At 39.4% G+C, this 13,288-nt stretch overlaps 2 long non-coding RNA genes across 2 annotated transcripts in view; both read right to left on the bottom strand.

The window, feature by feature from the left end:
• The window catches only part of LOC148006238 (uncharacterized), a 901,378-nt gene that overhangs the window by 240,124 nt on the left and 647,966 nt on the right, over positions 1-13,288 (bottom strand). The window lies entirely within an intron of this gene.
• Positions 10,416-13,281, bottom strand: LOC147994716 (uncharacterized). The gene is made up of 2 exons (XR_015686335.1): positions 13,145-13,281; positions 10,416-13,061 (listed from the first exon to the last, which is right to left on the bottom strand). It is a non-coding gene; the product is annotated as an uncharacterized LOC147994716 (long non-coding RNA).

The following is a 13,288-nucleotide window of genomic DNA, read 5'->3' as shown; positions in this document are numbered from 1 at the left end:
ATTAATCTGGACACCATAAAATACAAAGTGCAAACCCGTGCAGGCTCTGTGCGTGCTGCCTCAGTATCTGTGAGTTCATATGAACTTTGATCATCCTGATTTAGAAGGTCTCATTTTCTTGGTGTCCTTCATCCTCTGTGGCTCTTATACTCTTTCTGTCTCCTCTTTCAGTGTTCCCTGAGCCCTAGAGGAAAGAGATTTAGGGCTGAGTATTCCAAGATTTTTCACTCTCTGAATAATACCAGGGTGTGGGTCTCTTTATTTGTTCCCATTTGCTAAAGGAAGATGCTTCCCTGATGATGGCTGATTTAGGCTCTGATCTAAGAGTATATTAGAATGCACTAGGAGTTATTTTATTTCTGTGTAATATTTGGTCTTGCTCTAAGACCCTGGGTTATCTAGTCTCAGGTTCTTGGTCACTCAAGCAGTGTCTGGTATGACTTCCATTTCCTGGAGTGGGCCTCAAGTCAAATCAGATGTTGGTTGGCTGTTCCCACAAGCTTTGTGTCACCATTGCCCCAGCACATCTTGCAGGCAGGATACCCTTGTAGACCAAAGGATTTGTGGCTGACTTGGTGTGTATGTTTCTTTCCAGGTAATGTGCAGAGCACCTTTTTGTACCAAAGATGCTTGAATATAGTAGTGAAAGTTCTATGTAAGCACTGGTTTGACTTCTCCATGTTCAATGAGTTGAATCTGTGTTGTCTTCAGCAATGAGGCCTTGCTGTCAGTTTGTGGTCTTAGTAACAGCCTGGTTGCTTGGGGATTCCCATGAAACCTCTTTGGCCAACAACTCAATGAGATGTAATCCCAGTACTGGAAGCTTCGTTGATGGCAAGAGATGGTCAACTGGGACTCTATCACTCCCATCATTTGGCAGTTTCATTTAGATCATCTTCATATATGTATATGCTTTAGAAAGAGTCAACTATATAGGGTTTCCATACCACCCCGAAAGGGAACTCTGACCTTAGCTGTCTCCTCCTTTACTTCCTATCTCATTCCCCTCTCTCTTCCCCTTCTCCACTTAATCCTTGCATCCAGCTCTTCATATTGGTTCATAACTACATATTCTATTTCTCTTTCCTAACAAGATCTATTTGTACCCCTAGTCCTTTACTCCATAGCTACTCTATACTCACCTTGTGTGGCTTGATGGATTATTGCTTGGTTATTTTGACTTAGCAGCTAATATCTATATATAACTGAATGCATACCATATTTGTCTTTCTGATTCTGGGATACTTCGTTTTTATTCTAGTTTTATCCTAGCACCATCGATTTACATGCAAATATCATTTTATTTTTTAACAGCTAAGTAATACTCTATTTTGTAAATATACCACATTTTCCTTATCCATTCTTCTGTTGAGGAATATCTAGGCTTCTCTAAATTTCTGGCTATTATAAACAGAGCAGCAATGAACATAGCTGAATAGTTTGCTCTGTGGTGGGTGAAGCATGCCCAAGAGTGGTATTGCTGGATCTTGATATAGATCAATTTCCATCTTCCTGAGGGGCTGATTTCCATAGTAGCTGTATAAGTCTGTAGTCCCACAAGGGATGGATGAGTGTTTCCCTTACTCCACATCTTTACCAGCATTAGTTGTCACTAGTTTTATTGATCTTAGCCTTTCTGGCGGTTCTAAGATCCCAAAGTAGATTTGATTTGCATTTCCCTGATTGTTGCATGAAATAATAAAGAGAATCCTACACTACCATCAGCAAGGCACCCGTAGACAGGCCAGACTGTTCTTAGCCTGGCAGACTCTCTGACTCAGAGCTTTGCAATCTCTCCACCCAGCTCGCTAAGTTCCAGGCCAGCTAGTTGGGGTCCACTTTGCGCAAACCCATGCTTTGCCTCCTTACCTTTCTTTCTGGAACCCAGTTGAGTCCCCACATGAAGGGAAACACCACACGAACTTAGTTTAGAATCAACAGGTAACACAATCGCTGGGGGCAGCAACTAGCATCCTAATTTGTAAGGCATTTGAAGTTATAAATCCTCTGGTAGAGGGTCCTGATGGATCCACTGCCTGAACTAGGGGCCTCCTCCTACCTACATTGTGTCCTCTATCAACTCTCCCATCCAAAAGACCTATCTTTTCTCCTGCTTCTCCTCTTCCCCTCTCCAACCCGAAAGTCCTGCCAACTAGCCCAGTGATTGGCTCCTTGAAATCTTTATTTATTAGGGAAAGATTCTGCCACACCTGAAGATTAAGGATATTGAACATTTCTATGAGTGTTTCTCAGCAATTTGAGATTCCTCTATTGAGAATTCTGTTTAGATCTATTAATTGGGTTATTTGTTTTCTTGATAACAAGTTTCTTGAGTTCTTTATATATTTTGTATATGTAGTTGGTAAAAATCTTTCCCCATCCAGTAGGCTGCACTATGTCCATATGACAGCATCTTTTGCCATGCAAAAGTTTTTCAGTTTTATGGGGTCCCATTTATGAATTGTTGATCTTAGTGCCTATGCTAACAGTGTTATGTTCGGAAGGTGTTTTCCTGTGCCAATGAGTTCAAGGCTCTTCTCCACTCTCTCTTCTATCAGCCTCAGTGCATCTGGTTTAACGTTTAGGTCTTTGATCAATTTGGATTTGAGTTTTGCGCAGATGATTAGTATGGATATTTGCATCCAGTTTGATCAGCACCATTTGTTGAAGATGCTGTCTTTTTCCTCCCAGTGTATGTTTTTGGCTTCTTTATAAAACAAAACAAAACAAACAAAAGAAACAAAACAATAACAACCAAGTGTCCATAGGCCTGTGGATTTGTGTCTGGGTCTTCAGTTTGATTCCATTCATTATCATGTCTGTTTTGTGCCAATGACATGCTGTTTTTATTACTATAGCTCTATTGCACAAATTGAGGGTAGGGGTGGGTGATGCCTCCAGTAGTTCTCTTAGTATTCAGGATTGTTTTAGCTATCCTGAGTTTTTGTGTTTCCACATGAAGCTGAAAATTATCCTTTCAAGATCTGTAAAAAAATTGTGATGGGACTTTTGTGGGAACTGTAGTTAATCTGTAGATTGCTATTGATAGGATGGTCAATTTTATCATGTTGATCCTACCAATCAATCCATGAGCATGGGAGATCTGTATTCTGATATCCTTTTTGATTTCTTTCTTAAAAGACTTGATGTTTTTATCATACATATCTTTCATTTGCTTGGTTAGAGTTACCCTGATTTTGTTATTTTGGATACTTTCTCTCCACCTTTCAGTTTATTTGGTCCTCCCACATATCCTCATCCCAAGTTAAAGTTATAGGATCACATTTTTTTTATTACCAGTCAATGGCCTTGCTTTAACCACTGACTTTCACTGATGCTGACTGTTCTGAATCATAATGTGTCAATGAGGGTGCTGAGGGTACCTGGAAGAGAATGGCTGACAAGAGACGTGAAGAAGGACGCCAAGACAAGAGTCTGATCAAGGTGACAATTTTATTTTTTTCCCAAGGCTGAATTTATACCATAACGGGGGTATCAGAGGGAGGGGGGAAGTGGGAAACATTTACTCAGGCCTAGGAGACAGTATCCGTGTGGTCAGCTGATGTCAACAGGATGCTGGTTTCTCAGAAAGGTTACAGGTCATCACATTGGGCATCCTGACATCAGATGTATTTTTCAGCAAGGTCAGAACTTTATCATATCATTATTCATCCTGACCACCAGATTTGTATTAGTCTTCTGCAGCTGGCTGGGGATTTTCCTTGAACCCAGTCATACTTAACGCTAACCATAATAATAACATCAATAATGGAGGGTTTCAAGGACATCGCTCCCAACAATAATGTAAATATCAGATATGTAAGATATCTGATATGTGACCCCCAAAGTGGCCATGACCTATAGGTTGAAAGCCTCTTCTTTGGACTGTTTATGTGCATCTGGAGCCAGGCAATCTTTCATTGAGTTCATTCTTTTCCTTTGTCAATTTATTCAGAGATACTAGAAGCAACTGCCTGTCTGATAGGTAGGACTTACTCATTTTCTTCTACTTGTTCATTCTGAACACACCTTGGTCCTTTTTATAATCATGCTTATTATATTAAAAATGTTTCATTCTTTAAATTATTTTGGATTTAATTATTATCCGATGTCTATGAATGTTTTGCCTCCATGTGTGACTGCGCACATGTGAACCTGGTGCCTTGGAGGCCAGGGAAAGTTGTTAGACTCCTGGGTCTGGAGTTACAGATGACTGCTATGTGGATGCTGGGAACTGAATCTGAAAGGCGGCCAGGGTTCTGAAACTCTGAGCTGTCTCTCCAGACCCACAAATGTTTTTATTTCCTCTTGTGTGCATCTACTCTTCTAGTAGAATTTATATGCCACATGCTTTCATGATGGTAGTTATTGGTCAGATTAGATTGTGCTTTCTTTTTTTAAATGGATATTTTATTGACTTATATTTCAAATGCTATTCCCTTTCGCTGTTTCCCCTCTGCAACCTTTTTATTCCATCCCCCCTTACCCTGTTTATATGAGGATGCTCCCCCACCCACCCATGCACTCCCACCTCACCGCTCTAGCACTCATTTATACTGGGGTATTGAGCTCAAGAGGACCGAGGGCCTCCAATCCCATTGGTTCCAGATAAGGCCACTTCAGTTCCTTCAGTCATTCCCCTAACTCCTCCATCATCCCTGTGATCAGTCCAATGGTTGGCTTCAAGCATCCACAACTGTATTGGTCAGGATCTGGCAGAGCCTCCTGCCAGCAATAGCTTCTTGGCATCAGCAATAGTGTCTGCGTTTGGTGTCTGCATATGGGATGGATCCCCAGGTGGGGTTGCTCTGGATGGTCTTGCCTTCAATCTCTGTTCCACTCTTTGTCCCTGTATTTCCTTTAGACAGGAAGACTTCTGGGTTAATATTTTGAAGATGGGTGGGCAGTCCCATCCCTCAACTGGGGGTAAGGGGGCGAGGTCATAACTAACCTCTGAATATGGTCTCCACAGGTTCTCTCCCTCCCCTTTGTGGAGTATTTCAGCTAATGTCATCCCTGTGGTGTCCTGGAAGACTCTTGCTTTCATGGCATCTGGGGCATTCTGGTGGCTACCCCCAGTTCCCCATATCCTATTGCTATACACTTCTGTTCAATTCCCTGACCCTCTGTACATCTCCTTTATCTCCTCCCTTATCTGATTCTGCCCGTCTTTTTTTCCCTCTCCCTTCTTACTTCCTCCCAAGTCCCTCCCACTCTCTACTTCCCTTGATTATTTTGCCCCCCCCCTTCTAAGTAGGACTAATGCATCTACTCTTTGGTCTTACTTTCTCTTGAGCTTCATGTAGTCTGACTTATATCGTGGATAATCCAAGCTCTTTGCCTAATATTCACTTATCAGTGAGTATATAACATGTGACTTGGTTATCTCACTCAGGATATTTTCTAGATCAACCCATTTGCCACCGAATTTCACAAAGTCATTGTTTTTTAATAGTCAAGTAGTATTCCATTGTGTAAATGTAGCACATTTTCTGTATCCACTCCTCTGTTGAAGAACATCTGGGTTCTTTCCAGCTTCTAGTTATTATAAACAAGGCTGCTATGAACATAGTGCAGCATGTGTCTTTATTGTATGTTGGAGCGTCTTTTGTATATATGCCCAAGAGAGGTATAGCTGGGTCCTCAGGTAGTGCAATGTCCAGTTTTCTGAGGAACCTCCAGACTGATTTCCAGAATGGTTGTACCAGCTTGCAATGCCACCAACAATGGAGGAGTGTTCCTCTTTCTCCACATCCTCTCCAGCATCTGCTGTCACCTGGGTTTTGGATGTTAGCCTTTGAATCTGACTGATGTGAGATAGAATCTGAGGGTCTTTTTGATTTCCATTTCCTTGATGACTAAGGATGTTGAACATTTCTTTAGGTGCTTCATGGCCATTCAAGTTTCCTCAGTTGAGAATTCTCTGTTTAGCTATGCACCCCATTTTTAAGATTATTTGGTTCTCTGGAGTCTAACTTCTTGAATTCTTTGTATATATTAAGTATATACAAAGATGCAGGACTGGTAAAGATCTTTTCCCAATCTGTTAGTTGCCATTTTGTCCTAATGACAGTGTCCTTTTCCTTATAGAAGCTTTGCAATTTTATGGTCTTATTTGTTGATTCTTAATCTTAGAACGTAACTCATTGGTGTTAGGTTCAGGAAATTTTCCCCTGTGCCCATGTGTTCAAGGCTTTGCCCCACTTTCTCATCTATTAGATTCAGTTTATTTGGTTTTATGTGGAAGTTCTTGATCCTCTTGGACTTGAGCTTTATACAGAGATATAAGAATGGATCAATTTGCATTGTTCTGGATGATCACCAGTTGAACCAGAATCAATTGTTGAAAATGCTGTCTTTTTTTCACTGGTTTTAGCTTCTTTTTCAAAGATCAAGTGACCATAGGTGTGTGAGTTCATTTCTGAGTCTTCAATTCTATTCCATTGATCTACTTGTCTATTTCTGTACCAATATCATGCAATTTTTATCACTATTGTTCTATAGTACAGCTTGAGGTCAGGGATGGTAATTCCCCTAGATGTTCTTTTATTATTCAGAATACTTTTCACCATCCTGGGTCTTTTGTTATCCCAAATGAATTAAGAACTGCTCTTTCTAACTCTATGAAGAATTGAGTTGGAATTTTGTTGGGGATTGCATTGAATCTGTAGATTGCTTTTGGCAAAATGGCCACTTTTACTATAGATCCTGCCAATCCATGAGCATGTGAGATCTTTCTATCTTCTGAGATCTTCTTCAATTTCTTTCTTCAGAGACTTGAAGTTCTTGTTGTAAAAATCTTTCACTTGCTTGATTAGAGTCACACCAAGGTATTTTATATTATTTGTGACTATTATGAACAGTGTCATTTTCCTAATTTGTTTCTCAGCCTGTTTATCCTTTGAGAAGAGGAAGGCTACTGTTTTGAGTTAATTTTATATCCAGCCAATTTGCTGAAGTTGTTTACCGGCTGTAGGAGCTCTCTGGCGAAATTTTTGCAGTCACTTAAGTATACTATCATATCATCTGCAAATAGTAATATTTTGACTTCTTCCTTTCCAGTTTGTATCCCTTTGACCTTCTTTTGTTATCTAACTGCTTGTGCTAGGACTTCAAGTACTATATTGAACAGGTAGGGAGAGGGTGGGCAGCCTTGTCTAGTCCCTGATTTTAGTGGGACTGCTTCAAGTTTCTCTCAAATTAGGTCGATGCTGGCTACTGGTTTGCTATATATTGCTTTTACTATGTTTAGGTATGGGCCTTGAATTCCTGATCTTTCCATGACTTTTAAACATGAAGGGGTATTAAATTTTTCAAATGCTTTTCAGTACCTAATGAAATGATCAATTGTTTTTCTTTGAGTTTGTTTATACAGTGGATTACCTTGATGGATTTCCATATATTAATCATCCCTGCATCCCTGGGATGAAGCCTACTTGATCATAGTGGATGATCATTTTGATGCATTCTTGGATTAAGTTTGGGAGAATTTTATTGAGAATTTTGGCATTGATGTTCACAAGGGAAATTGGTGTAAAGTTTTCTTTGTTGGGTCTTTGTGTGGTTTTGGTATCAGCATATCTGTGGCTTCACAGAATGAATGGGGTAGTGTTCCTTCTGTTTGTATTTTGTGGAATAGTTTGGACAGTATTGGTATTAGGTCTTCTTTGAAGGTTTCATAGAATTTTGCGTCTGGTCCTGGGCTTTTGTTGTTGTTGTTGTTATGGTGGTGGTGGTGGTGGTTGTTGTTGTGAGACTATTAATAACTGTTTCTATTTCTTTAGGGATTATGGGATTGTTTAGATGGTTTATCTGATCCTGATTTAACTTTGGTACCTGGTATCTGTCTAGAAAATTGTCCATTTCATTCAGATTTTCCAGATTTGTTGAGTATAAGCTTTTGTAGTAGGATCTGAAATTTTTTTAATTTCCTCAAATTCTGTTATTATGTCTCCCTTTTCATTTCTGATTTTGTTAATTTGAATACTCTCTCCATGCCCTCTGGTTAGTCTGGCTAAGGATTATCTATCTTGTTGATTTCCTCAAAAAACCATTTCCTGGTTTTGTTGATTCTTTGTATAGTTCTTTTCATTTCTACTTGGTTGATTTCAGCCCTCAATTTAATTATTTTGTGCCATCTACTCCTCTTGGGTTTATTTGCGTCTTTTGTTCTAGAGCTTTCAAGTGTGCTGTCAAGTTACTAGTATATGTTCTCTCCAGTTTCTTTTTAGAGGCACTCAGAGCTTTGAGTTTTCCTCTTAGCACTGCTTTCATTATGTCCCATAAGTTTGGGTATGTTGTGACTTCATTTTCATTAAATTCTAAAAAGTCTTTAATTTCTTTATTTCTTCCTTGACCAAGTTATCATTGAGTAGACCATTATTCAGCTTCCATGTGTATGTGGGCTCTCTGTTGTTTTTGTTGTTATTGAAGACCAGCCTTAGTCCGTGGTGATCTGATAGGACGCATGGGACTATATCAGTCTTCTTGAATTTGTTGAGGCTTGTTTTGTGACTGCTTATATCGTCAATTTTGAAGAAGGTACCATGAAGTGCTGAGAAGGTATATTCTTTTGTCTTAGGATAAAATGTTCTATAGATATGTTAACTCCATTTGGTTCATAACTTGTTAGTTTCACTGTGTCTTTCTTTAGTTCCTGTTTCCATAATCCATTGATGAGAGTTTCCATTGATGAGAGTGAGGTGTTGAAATCTCTCACTATTATTGTATAAGGTACTATATGTACTTTGAGCTTTAGTAAAGTTTCTTTTTATGCCCCCTTGCAATTGGAGCATAGATGCTCAGAATTGAGAGTTCACCTTGGTAGATTTTTCCTTTGATGAGTATCAAGTGTTCTTCCTTATATTTTTTGATAACTTTTAGTTGAAAGTCAATTTTATATGATATCAGAATGGCTACTCCAGCTTGTTTCTTTGGACCATTTGCTTGGGAAATTTTTTTTCCAGTTTTTTACTCTGAGGGTGTCTGACTCTGTCTTTGTCACTTAGGTGCATTTCCTGTATAAAACAAAATACTGGATCCTATTTATATACCCAGTCTGTTAGTCTTTATCTTTTCATTTGGGAATTGAGTCCATTGATGTTAAGAGATATTAAGAAAAAGGGATTGTTGTTTCCTATATTTTTGTTATTAGAGGTGGAATTTTTAGAGTCTATCTCCTTTTGGGTTTGTTGAAAGATTACTTTCTTGCCTTTTCTAGGGAGTAGTTTCCCTCCTTGTGTTGGAGCTTTCCATCTATTATCCTTTATAGGGCTGGATTTGTGGAAAGATATTGTGTAAATTGGTTTTGTCATGGAATATCTTGGTTTCTCCAATATCATGGAATATCTATTGTAATTGAGAGTTTTGCTGTGTATAGTAGCCTGGGCTGGCATTTTCTTAGGGTTTGTATGACATCTACCCATGATTTTCTAGTTTTCATAATTTCTGTTGAGAAGTCTCATGTAATTCTAATCGGTCTGCCTTTATATGTTACTTGACCTTTTCCCCTTACTGCTTTTAATATTCTTTGTTTTGTGCATTTGGCCTTTAGATTATTATGTGATAGGAGCAACTTCTTTTCTGGTCCAACCTATTTGGAGTTCTGTAGGCTTATTGAATATTAATGGGCAGCTCTTTCTTTAGGTTAGGGAAGGTTTCTTCTATAATTTTGTTGAAGATATTTACTGGCCCTTTAAGTTAGAAGTCTTCACCCTCTTCTACACCTATTATCCTTAGGTTTGGTCTTCTTGTTTTGTCCTGGATTTCCTGGATGTTTTGGGTTAGGAGGTTTTTGCATTTTGCATTTCCTTTGACTGTTATGTCAATGTTTTCTATGATGTCTTCTGCACCTGAGATTCTCTCATCTATCTTTTGTATTCTATTGGTGATGCTTGCTTCTAAGACTCCTGATCTCTTTCTTAGGTTTTCTATATCCAGGGTTGTCTCCATTTGTGATTTCTTTGTTGTTTATATTTCCATTTTTAGATCCTGGATGTTTTGTTCTATTCCTTCACTTGTTTGGCTGTGTTTTCCTGTAATTCTTTAAGGAATTTTTGTGTTTCCCCTTTAAGGGCTTCTACCTGTTTACCTGTGTTTGCCTGTATTTCTTTCTTTTTCTTATGGGGAAATTTTCTTCATTTTTAATTTACAGCAGGAAGAATAGAAACCATTCAGAAAACATTTTCCTTATTTTTAAGGGCAACTCAAAACATTTTGCATGGTTTCCAGCAGCTGAGTTCTTCAACAGATCCATTGACTCCATGATGCTTCGCATGCACAATTAACAAAAATAAAACTTACCAAAAAAAAAAAAAAGACATCTAGACTAGTTATACATGCAAGTCTCAGGGACCCCCATTGGGTGCCAACTACTGTGTGGAATTGTCATAAGCGACCATGCAGCCAGAAAGGGGTTCGTCTTAATATCTTTATTTCATTCACACAGTACAGCTGATTTTGAATGGGCAACAAGGATAGCAATTAAATCTTCAGGAGACAGAATAAGATTAGCTGTTAATTTTTATCATAAAATCCTACTCCTGGCACTTGGGAATTCAGATTATCCAAGAAAGCTGCGCCTACCTATCACCTTACATTCAAAATTAAGAGTCACAATCAAAGAAGGTGGTCAGAAATGTTTTGTGTCCATGGAAGTACGCTTAGCCTTCACCTAGAATTCACAGTCACACTGGTAGGTTTTGACACTACTTCTATCCCCTCCATAAGAACCATTTCTATGTAAGTCTCTATCTTCTAGAGTTTTCCAACTTATTCAGCTAATAATGTGGCACGTGAAACATTTAGGAAAAAGTCAATGTGAGGGTTTAAAACAAATCCACCAAGGTCACTGCTCTGTTCAAACGATTATTCATCTGAACCATAAGCAATGGAGTGAATGTATCCAAATCCATGACTGAAATAGAATGTTCTGAAAGAACTAGCTTTATGTTCTAATCCCTGTTATGAATACAATTGTTTATGTAAATCACTCAGTGTCCTCAGACAGGTCAAATTGTGTAAAATAATGGGTATGGCTGGGGCGGGGGTAGGGGGGTCAAGGATTGCAATAGCTGCAACATAACCCACACATGTAAAACCAAAATCGGGTCAGGTCAGCTTATAAATATATATGTGGCTTGTAGCTGTGTGGCTGTTGCTGTTCCAAGCTGATCACAAGCAGAAAGACATGTACTGTACAGTAATTTGAGGTTGGCAGTGAAAGGAAGTAATAAAAAAAAAAAAAAACAAGTACAATTATAGAAAAGGCACAGAGAGCACTGACCCCAGTTTTTGTTTTTGTTTTTTTTTTACCACAGTTCTTTTTTTTTTTTTTTCTACCTCCCTTCTAAAGACACCAGCTTCAAACTCATTTGTGAATACTTTTAGGCTTCATAATGAGCCTTGAGTTTTAACTCACAGTTGGCAGCTAGACCATGTTGGTTTTTGTGTGTGTGTATGTTTTTTTTTCCTAAAAGAAAAATCTCATACTATTTCTGACACTTAACCTGAGAATTTTAAACTTCGCCTGTATTTCTTTAAGGGAGTTATTTATGTCCTTCCTAAAGTTCTCTATCATCATCATGAGATGTGATTTTAAATCAGAATTTTGCTTTTCCAGTGTGTTGGGGTATCCAGGGCTTGCTGTGGTGGGAGAACTGGGTTCTGATGATGTGAAGTGGCCTTGGTTTTTGTTGTTTATGTTCTTGCACTTGCCTCTTGCCATCTGGTTATCTCTGGTGTTAACTGGTCTTTCTGTCTCTAACTGTGGCTTGTCCCTCCTATAAGCAGTGTGTCAGCACTCCTGAGAGACCAGCTTTCTCTGGGCAAAATTTGGGTATGTAGAGCTGTGGCACAGGGTCAGCTCTGATCACATCCTTGCTCTCAGATGACACATGCCCCATCTCCCAGTTTACACATTCTGCTGTGCCAAGTTGGAGTCACAGGTAGCTAACACAAGCCAATAATATCTGTAATTTCAGAGAGGAATATGCAGGAGGTTCTGACCTTTAGACCAGTCTAAAATACTTCATTTCCAAAGATGGCTTCTATCTATAGCACCCTGGGTGCACACTAGTAAGACCCCTTCCAGGTTTTCCCATTTTCTTTCTCTCTTTCTTTTTCATTCTTTTTTATCTTTATTAACTTGAGTATTTCTTATTTACATTTTGATTGCTATTCCTCTTCCCGGTTTCTGGGCCAACATCCCCCTCATTCCTCCCCCCCCCTTCTATATGGGCTTCCCCTCCCCATTCTCCCCCCATTACCACCCTCCCCACAACAATCTCGTTCACTGGGGGTTCAGTCTTGGCAGGACCAAGGGCTTTCCCTTCCACTGGTGCTCTTACTAGGCTATACCTTGCTACCTATGAGGTTGGAGCCCAGGGTCAGTCCATGTATAGTCTTTGGGTAGTGGCTTTGTCCCTGGAAGCTCTGGTTAGTTGGCATTGTTGTTCATATGGGGTCTCAAGCCTCTTCAAGCTCTTTCAGTCCTTTCTCTGATTCCTTCAACGGGGGTCCCGTTCTCAGTTCAGTGGTTTGCTGCTGGCATTCATCTATGTATTTGCTGTATTCTGGTTGTGTCTCTCAGGAGAGATCTACATCCGGTTCCTGTCGGCCTGCACTTCTTTGCTTCATCCATCTTATCTAGTTTGGTGGCTGTATATGTATGGACCACATGTGGAGCAGGCTCTGAATGGGTGTTCCTTCTGCCTCTGTTCTAAACTTTGCTTCCCTATTCCCTGCCAAGGGTATTCTTGTTCCCCTTTTAAAGGAGTGAAGCATTTGCATTTTGGTCATCCTTCTTGAGTTTCATGTGTTCTGTGCATCTAGGGTAATTCAAGCATTTGGGCTAATAGCCACTTATCAATGAGTACATACCATGTGTGTTTTTCTGTGATTGGGTTACCTCACTCAGGATATTTTCCAGATCCATCCATTTGCCTATGAATTTCATAAAGTCATTGTTGTTGATAGCTGAGTAATATTCCCTTGTGTAGATGTATCACATTTTCTGTATCCATTCCTCTGTTGAAGGGCACTGGGTTCTTTCCAGCTTCTGGCTATTATAAATAAGGCTGCTATGAACATAGTAGAGCATGTGTCTTTGTTATATCACTTCAAAAAACACACTATACACACTTACCTTTTCCAAGGGTTCCAGGCTTACCCTCCCCACAAAATTGAACCTGGATCCTCTGAAATAAGAGCCAGTGCTCTTAATCTCTGAGCCATCTCTTCAGTCCAGACACTGTTTTAAGTGGATTACTACACAGTATTTAGCTGATAT

This window comes from Rattus norvegicus, chromosome 4 (genome assembly GCF_021556685.1).
Source record: "Rattus norvegicus strain SHRSP/BbbUtx chromosome 4, alternate assembly SHRSP_T2T, whole genome shotgun sequence".
NCBI lineage: Eukaryota > Metazoa > Chordata > Mammalia > Rodentia > Muridae > Rattus > Rattus norvegicus.
The sequence above is the reverse complement of the archived record's forward strand: the minus strand, read 5'-3'. Positions and strand labels throughout refer to the sequence as shown.